The sequence below is a fragment of the Vicugna pacos genome, unplaced genomic scaffold (genome assembly GCF_048564905.1).
Source record: "Vicugna pacos unplaced genomic scaffold, VicPac4 scaffold_129, whole genome shotgun sequence".
Classification (NCBI taxonomy): Eukaryota; Metazoa; Chordata; class Mammalia; order Artiodactyla; family Camelidae; genus Vicugna; species Vicugna pacos.
The window spans coordinates 9,829-28,122 of NW_027328809.1; the positions used below are offsets into that span (position 1 = coordinate 9,829).

Sequence of the window (18,294 nt, forward strand, 5' to 3'; positions counted from 1 at the left end):
CAAAAAGCAAGGAATAAGTACACTGGAGCTTATCAATTTGTAACAGATCACATTACTGACACTTGTTGAGCTTGGAATTACGAGTTAGGTTGTTAGGCCAATAAACTGACACTAAACTTCAGATTTACGAGATAGCCCAGCATAATTTAGATCAGTAAACTGACACTTATCACACTTAGATTTGTGACTTAGCTTGTTAGCCCAGCTGGACTTTTCCTTCACATGAGGACAGCTCTCCCACACCCAGGGAACTACTGTGAGCCCTTGATGTTTCCACTAGGGTGGGGTATGGTTTACCCAGGAGGGATGGGGACTATGCACCAACACTCAGGCAGTCTGCTCTGTCTGGGGCTCTGATCTTGTACCATCCCGCTCCCCGCCAGCCCAACACCTGGGACAGTGGAGCTAAGGCAGAGATCCTGCCTGCCTGTTTCCCAGCGTGTAAAAGGGGAATATGTGCTCTTCCCAAGGTAGTTCTGAGCGACAACACCTGCGGGTGCTTGGTTCTCAGAGCAACAGAAAACCCAGCTCCGCGTGGGGGCAACGGGTGTGATCTCCCTAGGGTTTCTGCAGAAGCATCGGACGGAGGGTTGGATCACGGTGGTAAAATTGAGCTGCGGGGCTTGAAGGGTAACAGAAGGGTACAGAGGCAGGTCTGCCGCCTAGGGGTGCCCCAGAGGTAAAGCTTTTTTTCTCCAACTCCTCTAAGACCCTCCCTTCTCCAGATCCCTTCCTTCTCTCTGCTCATCCTGTCCATCTGTATCCCTCCAATTTTCCCGTCCTCTCCACCCGCTCCCATCTTCTCCCTCCCTCGCTGTCCCACCTTCTCTCACAGAACCCAGAGAGGATCGCTGGCCCTCCTGCGCATGCGCAGTCAGTGCCAAGTGGTCCGCTGGTTGGGAGCTCCATATCCGAGCCGGGGATCGGGCCCAAAGGCTTCTCAACTACGTCGCCCGGTAGGCCTTTGGTTCCTGCCTGGGGTCGGGGCCTCTGACTGTGGAAGTGCAAGGTGGGGGGCTCCTGGGAACGGGGTCAGGCGGCTGCGGGAGGGCGGTCCGCCTGTCACAGACCCCAAGGGCGCTAGTCAGCCCGTGTTCAGATGAATTGCTCAGGCCAGACCCCTCTGCCAGCGCCACCTGCCCCGGCGTCCCGGCCACAGTGTCCAGGGCCTGGTGTGCACCTGCCATCTCTCACCCAGCCGGGATCCCCTCAGTCCGCGGCTGGCGTCCCCTTCCCCTCTCCCTCCCGCTAGTCCTCTCCTCCCGGGCTTCCTCTTCTCGTCCGGCGGCCCGTCCCCGCCCCTGGGCGGGCTGTGTCCCGGGCGGGCGGGGTCTGCGGACCCGGACGGGGGCGGGCGCCTGGGACTGTGGCTGGGGCTGTCCTCCGAGCGAGGCTGCAGCCCGCGTCCCCCTCCCCGCTTTCCCTGCCCCGCGACCCCGGGGCTGCCCTGCTCTCCCTTTCCCGCTCCCTGAGGACCAGCTCTGTGGCGTGGGCGCTGCTACCTGGGCTGGAAGCCTCCGGCTCTAACGCCCAGCTTCTCCTGGTGGAGTCGGGAAAAGGGAGCGTCACTGCTAAGCGAGGTTCTGTCTCCCCCCTCCATGTTTCTGCCTCAGGTAAGTACCTTGAACACTTTCAGGTGTTATGATGGCGGTGCTTGTTGATGTCACGTGTTTTTATAGTGAGAGGGATTGCAGTGGTGAAAGCAGGGCTTGGTTCTGTTAAAAATGTGCTGAAGGCATGAGGCTGTGACATCCTCCTTCCTTCCCTCTCCCAGGGTGAAAGGAGTGATCCTCGATTTTCAAAAGATAGTTACAGTCCCTAACTAGCCCAGCCCAGCTATTGTGCGTTAACAGGAACAGCACCACCAGAGGCCTTGGAGACCCAGGGATATTGCAGTCCTAAAGTGCTCCTGGCATAGTTTGGCTTGTTTAGGTTTTTTGTTTTTCTTAAATTGTGGGACAGACTAGTGTATAAACTGAAAAATAATTGTCAAGAAATAATTTTCATAGGACAGTTTTATTGTGATATAGTTCACAAACCATGAATTCCATCCATTTAAATGGTACAATTCAGCAGCTTTTTGCATATTCACAGTGGTGCATCCATTATTATTCCAGAACGTTTTCATCACTTCAGAAAGAGCAGTGGAAATGAATGACCTATCCACCCCTCCCAAGTGGTGGTTCTAAAGAAATTTCTTGGCTATTCCTGACCATAAATTAACTTGTTATATTCCAAGAAAAATCTGGTAGGAATTCTAACCAGAATTGAAATGAATCTGTCTATCAAAACAGGAAGAATTTATAACTTTATGGCATAAACTTCTTCTACCCATGAATATATCTGGGACCCTATCTTTTCATCTGACCAGAGCCTGGCCCATGTGAAGTTCTCACTACTTTTTGGGCTTGTGAATGATGAGATTCTATACATCGTTAGTTGCAACTGTAGCCTTTCACAGAAGAGAAAAGTAACCTCAGTGAAGCAAGTGACTCTCTGATGGTCAGAAAGAGTGACAGCCAGTGCTGGAGTGATCCAGTGGACTTGGTGTTTGCAGCTAGATTTCTCGACCACCTACAGTTAAGGGGATTAGAGAGTTCTTTTATTTTTTCTTAATGGCGTTGCATTTATTTTTACTTATTTTTTAAAATTATTTTTTATTTAAGTGTAGTCAATTTACAATGTTATTTTCAAGTGTGCAGCAGAGATTCAGTTATAAACATATGCATATGTATATATATATGTTTTAGATTGTTTTTAGTATAAATCACTACAAGAAATTGAATATAGTTCCCTGTGTTATATAGCAGGCCCTTGTCATTTATTTTATATTTACTAATTTGTATCTGTTAATCCCCCCTTTCCTGCCTGCTAAACACAGTTTGCATTCTATGTCCATGTGTCCATTACTAGGAGCACCGTTTTTCCTAGTAATATATGCTCTTTTGCTGCTTTCAGTTTCAGTAATTCCATCTTATCTGTGGGCGCTTTTCTTCTGGTGGCCTTAATGTGGTTTGCACACGTGGTAATAGAGATCTGTATTTGGGAGAACCCCAGGCCTCGTGTAGTCCCTGGTACAGAGTGCCCACTGAATTGATGCTTGAACTGGGAAAAAAGCACAGTAAATGTTGGAATTTCCACTATGGTTGAGAATTCTATAACCTCTTTTGACAAACTTAATATTGGCTGCACCCATTGTGGGTAATTTGGTGGAAATTCATGTTATGGTGGTGAAGAGACGGGGCCTTGTATGCTTCTTCTCTTTCTGTTTTCTAACACTCATTCTCCTGGGCCTTCCAGATCCTCCCCTAGAAGTGCCAGGTCTGGCTTGGTGCTGCACTGAGGCAATATTTGTTAATAAGGCCCTTTCCTCATCTCTTCTGAGCCTCCGGTTTTTTCTCTGCACAATGAGGGCTTAGACTAGATAACTACTTTTCAGTTTCTTTTAAAGCCATGTTTCCTTTGAGAAACAGAAAATGCAAATCTCTCCTCTCAAACCAACCCTTTAGATTTTGAAAAGTCCTCCAAGGAGTGACATAGCTCTTTGTGGAAAATGAATGTGATTGTGATTCCAGGTGACACAGAAAAGACTCTTCAGAGATTGATTGCAGGGAGAGGGCAGGAAAGGGGCAGTATGTCACACTTTCTAGTGTGAGCACTGGAGCAGGGGCTTGGATTTAAATACGGTGTCTGACGTGGCCTCTCTCTAATCTTGTAGTATGTGATAAACTACTCTACCTCAGTTTCTTGATGTGTCAAGTTGGGGTGATAATATTTTAAGGCTTTTGTGAAACATTATGCACATAAGCCATTTGTGTATGGGTAGAAACAAGACCTGCTAGAGATTCAGGGATTTGTTTTAAAAAAAAAAAATCTTGTCCATAGCACTCTGTCTGTGTGTATTTAGTAGTTCCTGAAGGGGGAGGGTGAGTCTAAAGTCCATCGTGGGACAGGTGGCCCATGATTCTCTGTGCCCCTGAATGCCCCCTCCTCCCCAGTCCTCTTCCTCAGTCCAGGATGAAGTTCCCTAGTAGATTTACTCAGAGGTCTTGTGAAAATGGCTATTCATTTTATTGTTTCACCAAGAAGGGCTGCCATCATGATCTCTGTGGTCAGGTTTTGAAGGGCTGCCATCATGATATCTGGTAAGAATTCTATGGAATTGGGTGTTTCTATTTAATGAAAAGAAAAAAATTACAAATAGAAAATTAGAACAAGGATGGTCACATGGGCTCTTGGAAGTGGACACCATTAGAAGTTGGAGGGACTAGTGGGCTCAGTGGGAATGTTAAATGAGTGTATCTCATGGGCTGGGCATTGTCCTATTTGTACTGTGTGTTCCTTATTTGAGACAGTGAGCTCACCTAACCTCGAAAACCTTTTTAAAAAATTAGACTTTTTATTTTGAGATGTAATGTAGATTCCCATGTGGTAGTAAGAGATAATATGGAGAGAGCCTATGGACTCTTTGCCCAGTTTTCCTTAATGGTTCCATCTTGCAATATTGGGGTACAATTCATTAATGACTCACTAACAATTTGAGGTTTGTGTTATTGCCCTCATTTCTATCCACGATTAAATTGGGGCTTAGAGAAGCACAAAGGCCTGCCCAGGTCACCCACATTGTTAGTGCAGAGTCTGGTGAACGTGGGCTTGGGATTTCCAGGAAGTATCATTATGATGGTCTTTGGCAGGGAGCAGCATTCACTTTGCTTGTTTATTCATTCATTCAAAAAACATTTATTGAGTAAATTCTGTGGGTCAGATGCTTTCTTAGGGTTATCTGATTCTTCAGCAGTACTGAGAACCAGGTAATTTTTATATTTTTTAAACTGAGAAAATTAGCTCTGAGAGGTTATAACTCCCCCAAAGGAAGAATAGCTCATAAAGGGGGGATAGTACATTTGTACAGTCACCACTTTTTATGCAGGTGGTACCCTAGGCATTTTACATTTGCAAACATCCGTAATCCAGATATATTCTTGCAAGGCAAGGATTTTTTTTTAATTGATGTATAGTCAAGTTTACAATGTTGTGTCAATTGCAAGGTGTTTTTTGACTTTTGAATTAAAAAATACTTTTTCAGGAGGGAAATTAGGTGTATTTATTTGTTTGATTTTTTAAAATGAGGTACTGGGGTTTGAACCCAGGACCTCGTACATGCTAAGCATGTGCTCCACCAATGAACAGTACCCTCTACCCCAAGGCAAGTTTTCTTATCCATTACTATGAAGCTAAGGGGTTCAAATAAATTGAATAGAATTCCAGATCTTTTGATCCTACTGTGGTCCTTTACTTTATATTCTGCTGAAGGGGTTTGGGGAAAGCATATCCTTTGTTCATTTCTTTATTCAGCATTTTTGAGTAGTGACTTTATATCAGAGCCTTGCTAGGTGCTTGGAAATATAAAATAAGAAATGACACTTCTCTGCAGGGGCAGGAAGCCTAGACCAAAAACTGGGTAATGTGATCCGAGCTACAGTAGCCATGTGCAGACTCTGAGGACAAACTGTACCCCCGGATTTGCTTTGGCTTCCCTTGCCTTCTGTCTGGTACACACCAGGTCACCGCAACCCAGATGGGCCCATAGCACACAGCAGAGTATGTACCTCGATCTCCTCTCCTGTCTCGGCAGGGCCTGCAACATAAGCATCCCTGAATACGTGCAGTGTGCTGAGGACCACCAGACTCTTCCCGTTGTAGTCCAAACCATGGAGATCATCTCAGAGGAGAATTTCTTTTGCATCTATCAGCTACTCACCTCGGTGAGCCATATCAGCCCATGTGGCTCCCAGTGGACACTCTGTATCCACTACAGGCACCGCTATGTGCCCGAGAATGGGTGGAGCATCTTCCAGAAACACTGCAAGGTCGTGGGCCTTGTCACCATTACCGACTGTCTCTCTGCCAAGGCCTTGGAGAAGCTCCACGTGCAGAGGAGCTGTATGGCACCTCGATAATGACTCTCAGCTCTTTGTCTTTGTACTGCATGTGGAGGAAGTCGAGCAGCCGCGCACCGACGTTGCCTTCAAATTTAGAGGACTGCAGGGTGGTGGAGAAGAGGATCGAGGACTTCACTGAGTCACTCTTCATCTTGCTCAAGTCCAAGTGGCTGGATGGTGGCCCCAAGAATTCTGGGGACAAGATCCCCCTCCCCTGCATCCCCTTTGAGAAGGAGGACTTCATGGGACTGGACACAGACAGCAGGTAAGTTTACCTGGAGGCCAGTCCACCCTGGCTTTGTGCCGGATTGCTTCCCTACATCCAGAAAGGGATCAGCAAGGAAGAAGTCTGTCTTGTAGCCAAGGGGGGATGGAGATGCAGCCCGCCGGTTTACAGACATTTCAAAGTGAATCCACCTTTGTTTCAGAGAGATCCTTTTAGGGTTAGTGTGGACACTTACTCCCGCTTTACAGCCATGACCATGGTGGGACCCCTGGGGTTGCTGTCCAATAAAGTAGCCAAAGCCACTGATGCTAGGAGCACTGGGGAGGAGGCTGGACTGAGCTGAGATGTGCTGTAGGTCAAATGCACATCAGACACTGAGGCTTGTCTAGTAAAAGTATATAAACTTTCTCTTTACTTCCTATATTGCTTACATGTCAAAATGATAGTATTTTACATACAGTAGATTAAGTAAGATCTGTTCTTAAAATCAGTTTCTAGTATTTGTTTTTTGTTTGTTGGTTTGTTTCTTTGTTTACCATTTTAAACGTGGCAAATGGGAAACGTTATTTACATGGCTCTCATTTCATTTCTTTTGGGCAGCCTGTCCTGGGACAGTCTCATCCCTTTGCTTATAGATGAGATGCTGAACCCCGAGAGGCGGAACGAGGAGCTGGTTGAGCTGGGGCTGGAGCCGGTGTCTCCTGCCTCCCAGGCCCAGCACCTATTCTGCTCAGGCCCTCTCTTCTTGCCCGACAGCCTCCATGCCAAGTTAGGACATCAGAAACACCGCCGGGGACTTCCGAATGAACTCCTTATGCCGGGAAAGGCGTATCACGGTGTATGGGACAGAGCAGGGAAATGTTCATTCTCACTTTTTCCCTGTGATTAAGTCAACGGCCCCACATTGCCTCGGAAGTACAGACGAGCTCTTCTGGGCTGCCTACCCCCCCAACTTCAGCTCTGTTTCCCGGTGTATCTGTTGTGCTGTCCCTCAGGCAGAAGAGGGTGAGATGCCTTTTCCGAGACGTGGAAACCTTTGCTGGGGAGAGTGAGGGAAGCTGTGTTCCCCCGGCCTACGGCCTCTGTCCTTGAGTCTGGAGAGGGCTCATGGTGGTCCCACAGGTGACGGTCGGAGAACCTGGCACATGTTTCTGGGCCCGCTGTGAAGGAAGTGCTCTGTGACTCTTGAACTTAGCTAAGATAAGATCCTACTCTCTGGTTGTTGGTAAGTGGGAGGAGAAGATGCTAGAGAATTGATAAAAAGAATGTCTAGACCAGCCCTGTGGGTGAGAAGCACAGGGGACACGAGTCCCACCTGCGAGAGACAATGTAGCGGGCTCTGGATGAATTTTCTGTTCCTCCCAGACATACCTCTATGACTTAAGGAAGGGGAGAGGCTTGCTGTAGCCATGATCTGTACTTGTCCTCTCAGGGCCCTGTGATCTACATGCCCGCACTCCCCATCTGCTTCTTAAGATGAGCTGGCATGTATAGGAGCCTGGGCACTGCTGAGGGCATAGCTGCCAGCACCGTGCTACACCAAGTCTGGCTCCGTTCACCTCTCCTGTCAACACCTGCTGAGGCCCCAGGCATTAGTCAAGGTAGGTGCATCGGTGCAACATAAGCAGGGACCACTTCTCCCCCTGGACAGACTGGTGAGTGAGCAGTGGAAGCCTGGAGCCCTGCCCCAGCCCCCACGCCAGTGCCTCCTCTTTTGTCATAGGAGGCACTGGTGATATTTTTGCTCAACAAATGCTTGTCTCTGAGTCTGCAGCCCCACCAGAGAATGCCAGATTGTTTTTGTCTTTTGAAGTCTGCCCTTGGGACTTGGCGGAGTATCCGGATGTGTAATTAGCCCACAGTGGTTGACACTGTCCCCATTGTTTACCCAGAACCTCGTGTACCAGGCATGGCTCCCAGTATCGATATACAGCAGCGCATTAAACCTCCCTCCTTTTGGGTCTGTCTGTTCTGGTACCATAAGGGCTCAGCCAGCTTCTGAACGTCAGTGAGATAACGCGGCCAGTGAGCTCGGGTCAAGCACATTCTCCTCCAGTCACTTTTACCCCATTGTTGCTTTTAGTATTCCACAGTCATTAATTATTTAAACAATTCTTTGGTACAGGAGCAGAGCCTAATTCTCTCCTGCTACTCTTGGTGGAAGTGAGTGAAACGGTCCAGACTGAAATGCGACCACAATTTGTAGCTCAAAAGCTGCCTTGAAGCTTGTAGGTGGAATTTTGGTTAGGGGCGCTGACCACGTTGGGGTCCCCCGGCAGCGCCGCTCCCCTCAGGTCCCTGCTTTCCCTGGAGCAGGGGGTGAGGGTGGGTCTCACCATCCCCTCGTCCCTGGCCTCACACACTCACGTAAATTCTTGTACATGCTGTCAAAATCATTTTTGTTCTTGTGTGTTTCTAATTTTCTCTTGTTCCTCTTTTCCTTTTTCTTTATTCCTTTTTCATTTGTACTGCCCAGTGAGCATGTTGTTGCATCTGAAAATGTGGGCTGTGCACACCCTGCATGGGAAATAGCCAGATTGCCCTCCATACTGTCTCCATCGCTTTAAAAAGCAAAATCTTAATATCTGTCTTGATCCATGTATTATCCTAGTCATTTTGTATTTTCTAATGTTTTGGAATATTTGCTTTGTTAGCACATTACCCACTGGTGTTAGATACCTGTTAAAATCCTTGCTTTGAGGGACCTGTTTGGTCCTCCTTTTATTTGGTGACAAATGCGCCCTTATTAAATTTGTTTGATTGTTTTGAAGAAGTAAGATGCGAATTGATTTAGTCGGCTGCTCAGGGATTCTTTTCATGGAGTATTTAAACTTGTAAGGTCAAACTCTGCAGCATTTTGCTCGATTCCTGCTTTTACACAAACGTGCTCGGCACGCGGTTCCTGGCTGTCGCTGTGTGATGTGCGTGACGGCGCTTCATGGCCGGCGGTCACTGGTGAGGAAGTGGCCGCCACGGAGGTGACAGCTGCAGGGGACGCTGTTGGAGGAAGCAGTCACCGTTTGGTTCTTTAAATTTTTTTTTTGCATTCAACTTCCCCGTGCCATTTACTTTACTTTGCCTTCATAAAGGGGCAGAATTGGGTCTAAAATCCATGACACTATTTGTTCCCTTTACGAGGCTGGTTTTTCTGGGTATCAGGACAACATGACCTTCTCCTAAGTAGCTGGCTCACCTGGATCTGTTGGACACAGGGACAGCTAACAGGGCCGTAGCTTCCTCTCTGCTCCAGCCAGTGGGCATTCAGAGATGGGTCTGTGGTTTGCCTCAGCAGCCGTGCAGACCTCCCTGCCCCGGCCTTTACTTTTAACCCATGTTGGCAGTAAAGAGTTGAATCCGTTTCTGTTGCAGCTGACATCCACCACTGACAGCCGTGTCGTTAGTTTGTGGTAGTCAGTCTCCAACACCCCAGACAACCGTGAAGGAAGATGATTTGGCCGACCTAGGACCCTGGATTCTCACCCTCACCATGGTTCATCTCACCCGGTGGAAGGTTGTGGCCACCACCATCATGCTGACCATGAGGCCTTGTTTCTCCTTTCATGCTCTGGTCCAAATGTGGACACTTCATTTTTCACTGAATTTGTCTCGCTTGAGACAGGCCAGAATATCTGAATGAGTCCATCACATTCTGGGTGGGGAACAGAACAGAAGTAAGTGTCGCAAGTAGATGGAGTCTAGGCTGTCCGGGTTGGCAAATGCAGGCTGGGATCTGTGATGGCTGGGCCGTACACTGGACACAGGTCTTTCCCGTGGCTCCCGAGAGCCCAGGAGTTGGAGTGATAACAGCCTTGCGTGGGTTCCCCCATCCTCATTTGCTCACTGGCAAGTGTGTCTGCTAATTAGGAGCTCCCCCAGACCTCGGGCCCTTCAAAGCTCAGACCACGGGAAAATCTTGAGTCCCTTCTCCTGGGCCTCCTGTGTGAGAATCCAGTGCCTTCTGAGGTGACCAGCGGCAGGAGATGCCTCCCCCTCCAGGGAGCACCCTACGGCGGACTGTTAGTGAACCATGCTGTGAGCTTGTGTGTTTCCGGCCATGGTCCCTGCAAAACCACACTTGAGATCAGCTTATTGGCGAAAATAACAGGACTGATTCCAGGGCAGGGCCGGGGGGAGGGAACAGTGGAAATTGAATGTGACCTGAGACAACTAGGTGGGTGCTGAGGCTGTTACTAAAATGGGGAGTCTGGGAGGTACCTGCCAGGAATCGAATTCCAGAGTAAATGGTGGACATGAGGCATTTTTAAGATGCCATTTTTCATCCAAGTTAGGACTTCAAAGAGGCACTCGGCTCTATGAGACTGGGGCTCAGGTGAAGGAGCTGGACTAGAGATACAAGTTGGGAGTCGTCATTCTTAGCTGGTGTTCACAGCCTTGCATGTGAATTAGATCATCTCGAGAGCTGCAGACTGAGGCTGAGGGAGGGGAGGGCTGTGCCTCGGTTGGAGGAAAGCCCAGACCATGCAGCTTTGGTGTGTCAGCCAGCGGCGTTTGTCATTTTCAGAGCAATCCCATTTATCCTTAAGGGGCCTGGGGGTCAGCAGGGCCAGCCAGAAAGAAATCCAAAGGGAGAGTCTTGGCCACGTGTGCATCTTAGGAAGGTGCAGAGGCTGCAGGATACGGAAGGTTAGAATCCTCAGAAGCTGGAGTTGGAGTGGGGTGAAGGTATTCACAGTCACCTGTGAGGGAGGGAGGGAGGCCTAGGGAGTCCCCACCTTACCGGACTCGCTTTCCCATGAACAGGAGGCAGTCAGACAGAGGATCTGAGGTAAGAAGGATGGGCACTGGGAGGGGAGCCAACCTGGAGAATGGTGCTTGGAAATTTCTGGAATAGTCTCCCTGAAAAATAGAGTTAAAAATACCCAGACTCTTAAGAATATTGTTAGTGACTTGGGAGGAGGCAGTTGTTTTTCTGGCCTCCTAAGTGTAAGTCATGTATCCAGGGATACACAGAAGATACGGGCAGTCTGTTCCGGGGACTTGATCCTTACCAGGGGGATCAGTGCAAGTTTAAAGGGGCAGAAGGGCAGCGGAGGGAAACTTGCCAGGCCCCGTGTCAGGTAGCAGTCGGCCGCCCTACTTGCGTGTTTCATTCACATCCATGACTCCCAGGTAGGCGCTGACAGCCCCCTTTTGGGGATTGGGAAGCCTTCTCAGAGGGGTTAAGGAATTGGTTTGTTTAGCGGTTGATAAATGCTGTAGCAGGATTCAAGCAGAGCCTTGTCAGACTTCAAGGGCATGTTCTCTCTACTGTTTCCAGTACTTCCCTGTTATACCTGGAATGGTGAAGTGGGTCAGATTTGGAGCCTTTCAGAAAAAGTATGATTTAAGTGCCTCTGGACTGTTTCACAAAGCTCAGCGTTCTTTGATGGTTCTGAAGCATGCAGTGCTTTTCGCCCCACAGAGGTAACGTCTAACTCCATTGTCGATGATGTGGTTGCAAATGATATACAGGTGTAAAACCACACTTCGCAGCTTCTAAAGGGAAACTCTCCAATTCTCCCTTGGTCGGCTTTCTTCCACGGGGTGTAACTGTGCTGCAGCATAGGCCTGAGCTTCCGTATGGAGTGAGGATTTAATAACCGATGTTAGCATAAAATGGTCAGATGAAGAAAACCGACATTGACAATTTATTTTTGGGTTTCATTAGTCAAGATATACTATCAGTTAATGGCCCATATAGCAAATGAAATTCAGTATAGGACATTGCATTTCTTCCTTTCTATTTAGAGTTCCCTTACCGAATAAGGTTGCCTGCTTTGGAACATCAGTTTCACCACCACGGCACCTATCAGTGTGTTGGTGTGATTGCATTTACAGAGTGAATCTAATCTGGTCTTCCTCAGCCCCAAACACTTCAGTGCAGAATCACGGGCTGTAGACGTCTGTTAGTCACGCAAAAACTTCTAAAATTATATGATGCCAGAAAAGAAAGAAGAGAGAGAGAGAGAGATTGCCTTTATCAAAGTTCCTTTCAGTTCTAACTGCAAACTGTTGTTGAGCAGCTCTGGTTTTCTTTGGATATGAATATATACATTTCTTTGCATGTAACCTAGGTTTTGGACTAGAACACCAAGTTCTTGCTGTCCCCATGCCACAAAAATAGTAGCCAAATTGCACACGTGTGAAATAGTTTATACTTTTTTTCTGAGAAAGTATCCTTGAATTTGGGACTTGGACTGTGATTTCTGCGTTTTGCTTCCCTCAACCGTCTTGTAATCTCTCACTCCTTCCCACGTGGTTCCCAAGTGTTCGTGGTCTCAAAGGAGCGGGCAAACACCCAGTTGGTCACCATGTACTGCTGCTATAGATAGAGACCAGACAAGACCTAAAGGACATTATCGGAGAGGAATTCCTGGAAGAAATGGGCTCTACATTCAGTTGTGAGGACAGAGTAAGAGTCAGCCAGGAGAAGGAGTCAAGAATGTGTCTCAGATCGCAGGTGCAGCCCGGGCAGAGGCCTGGAGGCTTTTGGCGTGGGCACCCGTGGAGAGTGCCCTGTGCGGTCCAGGGTGGAGGGAGCCCCTGCTGGGGAGGACACTGGAGAGAGTCCGGGATGTAGGGCTTTGGAAGAATTTGAGTTTTACTAGAACTGACACAGTAGGCAGTGAAGGGTGTCAACAGAAGTGACCCTCAGGAAAGGTACTTCTGGTTTTGCTTCTGATATTCTACAGACCGAAGGATCGGGACGGGCGAGAGCAGTTATGTCTGTCCCTTTGAGACCCAACCGGTCATTCATTTATACATTACACGTGCACTTCTGTGAGTCTAGGGGAGAGAGCGTGTAGCCACATTAGTAAGCAAAATGTATTTGCTTCTTGAGAGCTTAGCATTGTCAGAAGTTGACTTAGCCTAGAATGTTCTAGGAAGAGAGGAACAAATTGTGGAGGTTGGAGGGAGGGAAGGCTTCCTTGGGAAACAGTCAAAATGAGACTGGAGCAAGTGGGAAGTAGGAGCAGGTCAGGGGCCCCTGTGGTCACTGGGGACCTGTGTACTTAGGTGAGGATGGGCGAGCAGGGTCTGGGGTGGGGCTAGAACTCTAACAGGGAGCCTCTAAAGGGTTTGAAGTGGGGGTTGATGTAATCAAATTTGTGATTTGGGAAGGCTGCCGTGGCTCTCTGTGTTTGTATAGCGGGGAAGAGGGGGTGGGTGCCACCAACTGGGGGATCATTAGAAGACCATTCACAGGCTGGGATATGGGCATCGGGGCTACTTGGGGATGGCAGGGGCAGTGTGGATGCCGGCTTTCCTTATTGGGGTACTTGTTAGCGGGCCGACCTAGAGGCATTTTGTGGCTGGAAGAAAACTGATGGAGGCCGCCAGGTGGATTTTCCTCTTCTCTCCTTCCCTGCCTAGTGTGATGATCTTAGCTCAGCCAACATTTGGAACAAAAGAGCTAATTTCCAGGGTTGCCAGGACTTTGTAGAGCTCCTTCGAGTGAGATCTGATAGGATTTAGGTTTGTGTTCAGATCTGGATGTTCACTTAGCTAGAAACGTCCTGTCATTTCGATTTCCATAGGGGTTTTTTACTTCATAAAGATTGCTTTCTTGGTGAGAGGAAATTTAATACAGCTGTTGTCTTTTTCAAAAAAATCATATCATTTAAGAACTTTAATATTCAAAAGAATAGAAATATATAAAATATTTAAGGAAGTCTTTGGTGTAGTTTCTTTGCTTTCTGAGCTAATGTGGAGTTAGAGCCTTTGCATTACTTAATAGCACATCCTTGTCAGTATTTAAAGAGCTGTTAGTGAGCACCCCAGGCCCCACCTCTCAAAGAATCGTTAAAGTTTTCTCTGAAATAGTGAGGTCATAAAGGTCTTGTTTTCAGAAATCAAACGGTTTATAATACGCAGCATAGCCACATTTATAAAATAATAATTAGTTCAAAATTAAGAAAGTGGAGGATAATTGATTTTTTTAAAGCCTATACATAAACTTTCTTGTGCTAATGTTGCAACTGGAAATTTTGAAAAGAAAAATCCTACTGCAATATCATCTACATGGAATACATATATGAGTTTTACGCTTGAAAAGTAACTGCGCAGTGGTTTTCAAAGTCAGGAGCATTCCAGCTCAGATACTGGCAGTGATGGTTGCTGGTTTTCAATGAAAGAGCCTAAATTTGTCTTCTTAGCTTTTTTATTTTTGTATTGAGAGGGCTGATTAGTGCTTTGCGAGCATGATTTTGGGGCAAATTGAGGGCAGATGTCGTGTAAAAACAGTGAGATATTTCCATGCATTTTATTTTCTGGACATCACCAGGGCACATGTGGGGTTTGTGCCTGCAGGCTGGAATGCTGCAGGACTCCCTAATCCATCACCATTATGTCCTGGAGCTGCTCAGGTCATTGAATGCTTTTCTGTTGCTTGGAGGAAAGGTGGTCTGATGGAGATGATCAGATGTGCAGTTAAAGTGCTATTACTTGAAATAAGAGTAACCTAGAAACATTGCTCTAACAATACAGGATGAGGGAGGAGAATTGTCTGAGCTACTTGCAGTGGGGAGTCTTCTCATGTTTCTCCCACACCGTGACTCCTGCCAATATCCGCCACAGTCCTGCACGGTAGTCCTGCCGAAGCAAGCAAGCACTTTGCTCAGAAACGCACTGAATTTCCTTGTGCCTCTGTTTGTTGGCTTTTTTTTGAAAGCACATTTTGCCCTTTGCTTAAATGCCATCCATGCTAGTCAACCCTTACACTCATTTTTCTGGAACTCGTCCATAAATAGCTGCTGAATGGATGAACAGAATGTAGTATCTCCATGTAGTGGAAGATTATTCACACGTAAGAGTGAATAAAAAAGAAAAAAAAAAAGAGGAAAATGAAAAAGGCCACCTGTTTTTGGAAGTCCACCCTGACTGTTCAACCCACACTTTTCCCTTTGAAACCCAATCACTTATGCTCCACTCTACTCTTTTTGATAGTGCTTACCACCTTCTAATAATCTTTAACGTTTTCAAAAAAAAAAAAAGAAAGAGATGCTGATACCACTTCAAAATATACAAGCCTTGATAACAGCTTGTTAATTGAAAGGAAGCAGACACAAACGGTCAAATATTGTTGATTTCAGTGATCTGAAATGCCCAGAAAAGGCACATGCAGAGGCAGAGAGCAGGTGATGGCTGGAAGGGGCTGGTTGGAGGGGGATTAGGGAGTGACTGCTAGTGATAGGCGGATTCTTTAGGGGTGATGAAGTGTTCTGGAAATAGAAGGTGATGGGTGCTACACAACCGTGATTGTGCAGAAGACTGCTGAGCGCTGTGTCTGGGAGTGCCTGTTGTTGGGGCATCTTTATTTTGTTCTCATCCTGCAATGTGAAGAGCCATCTTCTGCTGTGGCTGTTCTACTCCTGTGAGTGGTGAGGGTCAGAGACTTTGCAGAGTCATGTTTCTTTTTTCCCCCTGGGTGAGTGTAGGCAAAAAAAGATTTAAGCCTAAGAAAGTGCTCCATCTGCAGAAATGTCTTTTTGTTTTGCATGATGTAAAAACCTTGAGAGCTTTTAATCGTTGAGGCCAGTCTGTGGGAGGAAATAGCCCGTGAAGCCTGTTTGAGCCCGGGAAGCACCGTGCATCTCTCCCAGACACGGGTGGGGATTGCACCCCCGTTCAGGCAGTGAAGGGCCCAGACCCGTGAGCAGACCGACAATCGTGAATATTTACGTGTATCCGCTGTTTCATCTTGGATATTAATTTCAAGCTGAGTCAGTTTGTGGCGGCAGCCTCATCCTACATCAGGAATTTATAGTATCTGCTCTTTGAGGTGAAGACCTGACAGACTTGATTATTTAACAGTCTGCCTTGAATTGATATCTCAGATTCCTTTGTCAAAAGCAAAACAGCAGAAATACAGACGTCCTTTAATGCCAATGTGACCTGGAATGGGATTAGCCTCTGTGCCTCAGTCACCTTATCTGTGAGTGGGTAAGATGATAACAGTGCTTCCCTCAGAGGAGCTGGTGAGGGGAGAGTCAGAAGCACAAATGGAGGACTTACACGAGGTGCTCATGAATGACCTAGTTTAGTGCTGTCAGTCTGGTGAGGCCTCAGGGGCAGAGATGTCAGAACAGAGCAGTCCTAGCCGGAGCTCGATCCGTGATGGCAGCTGTTATGATCAGTATCACCACTGTTGATTATCAGGTAGTTTATGACTTGGTAATATGAATTCATGAATAATGTTAAAGAACTAGATATCTCAGATCCAGTTTACATAGTCCTCAAAATTTCCTCTGAGAAATAGATGGTATCTTCCCCATCTTAAATCTGAGATGAGTCTCTAAAAAAGTCTGTATTCCTCCATCTTTTTGCTTTAATTCCCCATTTCTTAAAAAACAAAGTTTTTAAATGGAGTTACTGGGGACTGAACTGAGTGCCTCATGTATGCTGAGCACATACTCTCCCACATGAGGTATAACCTCCTCCCTGATTTTTTTTTAATTTACTTTCTTAATTTACGGAGTTTAGAGGCCTCTAATTCTTTTTCTGGAGACTTGTCCATGAACCTGTAAATCTATAATTAATGGACAAAATTTGGTTTATTAAAAAAATCAATAGAATATTGTTCAATCCATCCAAAAAGAAATGCTCATTGACTTAAAATGCTTCTCCTTTAAGGTGATTTCTCCTTTGTGGTCTAGCTTAATTTATTAACAGGCATCCTCATCATCATAATGACCAAACTCGCTGTGAGTGGACACCTACCTAAGGCTAAAATGCTTTCCTCATGTTTTAGTTCATAGCAGGTGTTTGATTGTAGGTATCAGTGTCTCCTTTTTTGCAGCTGAGGGATTGAGAGATGGAGCAGCTTGTCCCAAATTACATGCAGCAGGCTGTGGCTAGCTCGGTGCTGGAACCCAGGCTGCACAGGATGCTTTCTTAATTGCTCCTCTAATCAGCCTCCCGTTAAGTGGTTACCCAAACACCTGTGACTCCATAAATGGCCGAGTTTAGTGATCTCAGCTTGATGATGCCTTCAAAGGAGAGACACCATTGAGAAGGTGAGACAGAGTGGCAGAAATTACAATTGTTTATTTTCACAAATTTATAATTCTCAGGTAATTACTTAAAAAGTTAATTTTATATTTTAGTGCTTTGTAAGCACTAAAAACATAACATTAAAAATAATTATAGTGCAAAAGAGAAGTGGGCTCTGAAAGTCCAACCACTGCTATTGATGTTACTTGTTTTTCTCTAGTGGCCCTTATTGACAGAAATAATTACAAAGACTGAATTGGTTTTATGTAGTCTTAATATGGAAGAAAAGATTGTCAGTGAATATTGTAAGTAAAGTCTTTACTCTTTTCTTTCCTGTTGATGAATATGTAAGTTGTTTTCATGGCTTAAGTACATTTCCTCATTTGTGAAATTTTAGTAATATTGTTTAATTTGTCTGACTGTGAGAGTTAGACGCCTTGTATACAAAGAACACAAGAGGTGCTTAATAAAAGTGCTGTCACAATGACAGATATTTTAGATTGATCAACTCTGAATACTAAAGAGTGTCGCTTATTTCTGATGCATATTTAATATGTATATGTATGATATATTTGAATATGGTTTAAAGTAACAAGGATTCATTTTTTTTTTGGTGTAGTATGAAGTTTTAATGAAATCTGTATCATTCTAGTGAGACAGGGACTAGTTAAATTGCCTTAATCAGATGACCTTGAAGATTATTTACACAGAATATGTATTGTTACAAATCAGAATTTATGTTGCCGTGTAACCATCCACTCAGATATTTAAATTCGTGGGATTCTGACCAGATCAATTAAGTTTAGAAAAATCCACATTGATCATTTTCAGGGAATAAGCTCCTCTCTTTTGTGATTAAAGAAAATTTTGATTTTTTTCTACACTCTTAACAGGTTTAAAATATCAAAACATTGATTTGACACATTACTTTTTTAATAGAGAGAATAAAGCTCATGCTGTTTTATTATGTAAATAAATATTTTTGTATGTCGACAAACTTGTATGATATCCTGGATCTTTGAGAAGTATTTTGCAAGATATTAGATAACCTACTGTTGGAAAAATACAAACGTGACTTTTATGAACATAGGCGTAGTACAGATCTGTTGGTTTTTGCTATAGTGCAAGACATGA

At 45.8% G+C, this 18,294-nt stretch overlaps 1 long non-coding RNA gene across 1 annotated transcript in view; it reads left to right on the forward strand.

Annotated features, from left to right (window-relative positions):
* Window positions 1-5,964: 5,964 nt before the first annotated feature.
* LOC140695064 (uncharacterized) overlaps window positions 5,965-18,294 on the forward strand; it is a 103,269-nt gene continuing 90,939 nt past the window's right edge. The window contains exon 1 of the long non-coding RNA XR_012070746.1: window positions 5,965-6,207. This is a non-coding gene — a long non-coding RNA (uncharacterized lncRNA). The remainder of the gene's footprint in view (window positions 6,208-18,294) is intronic.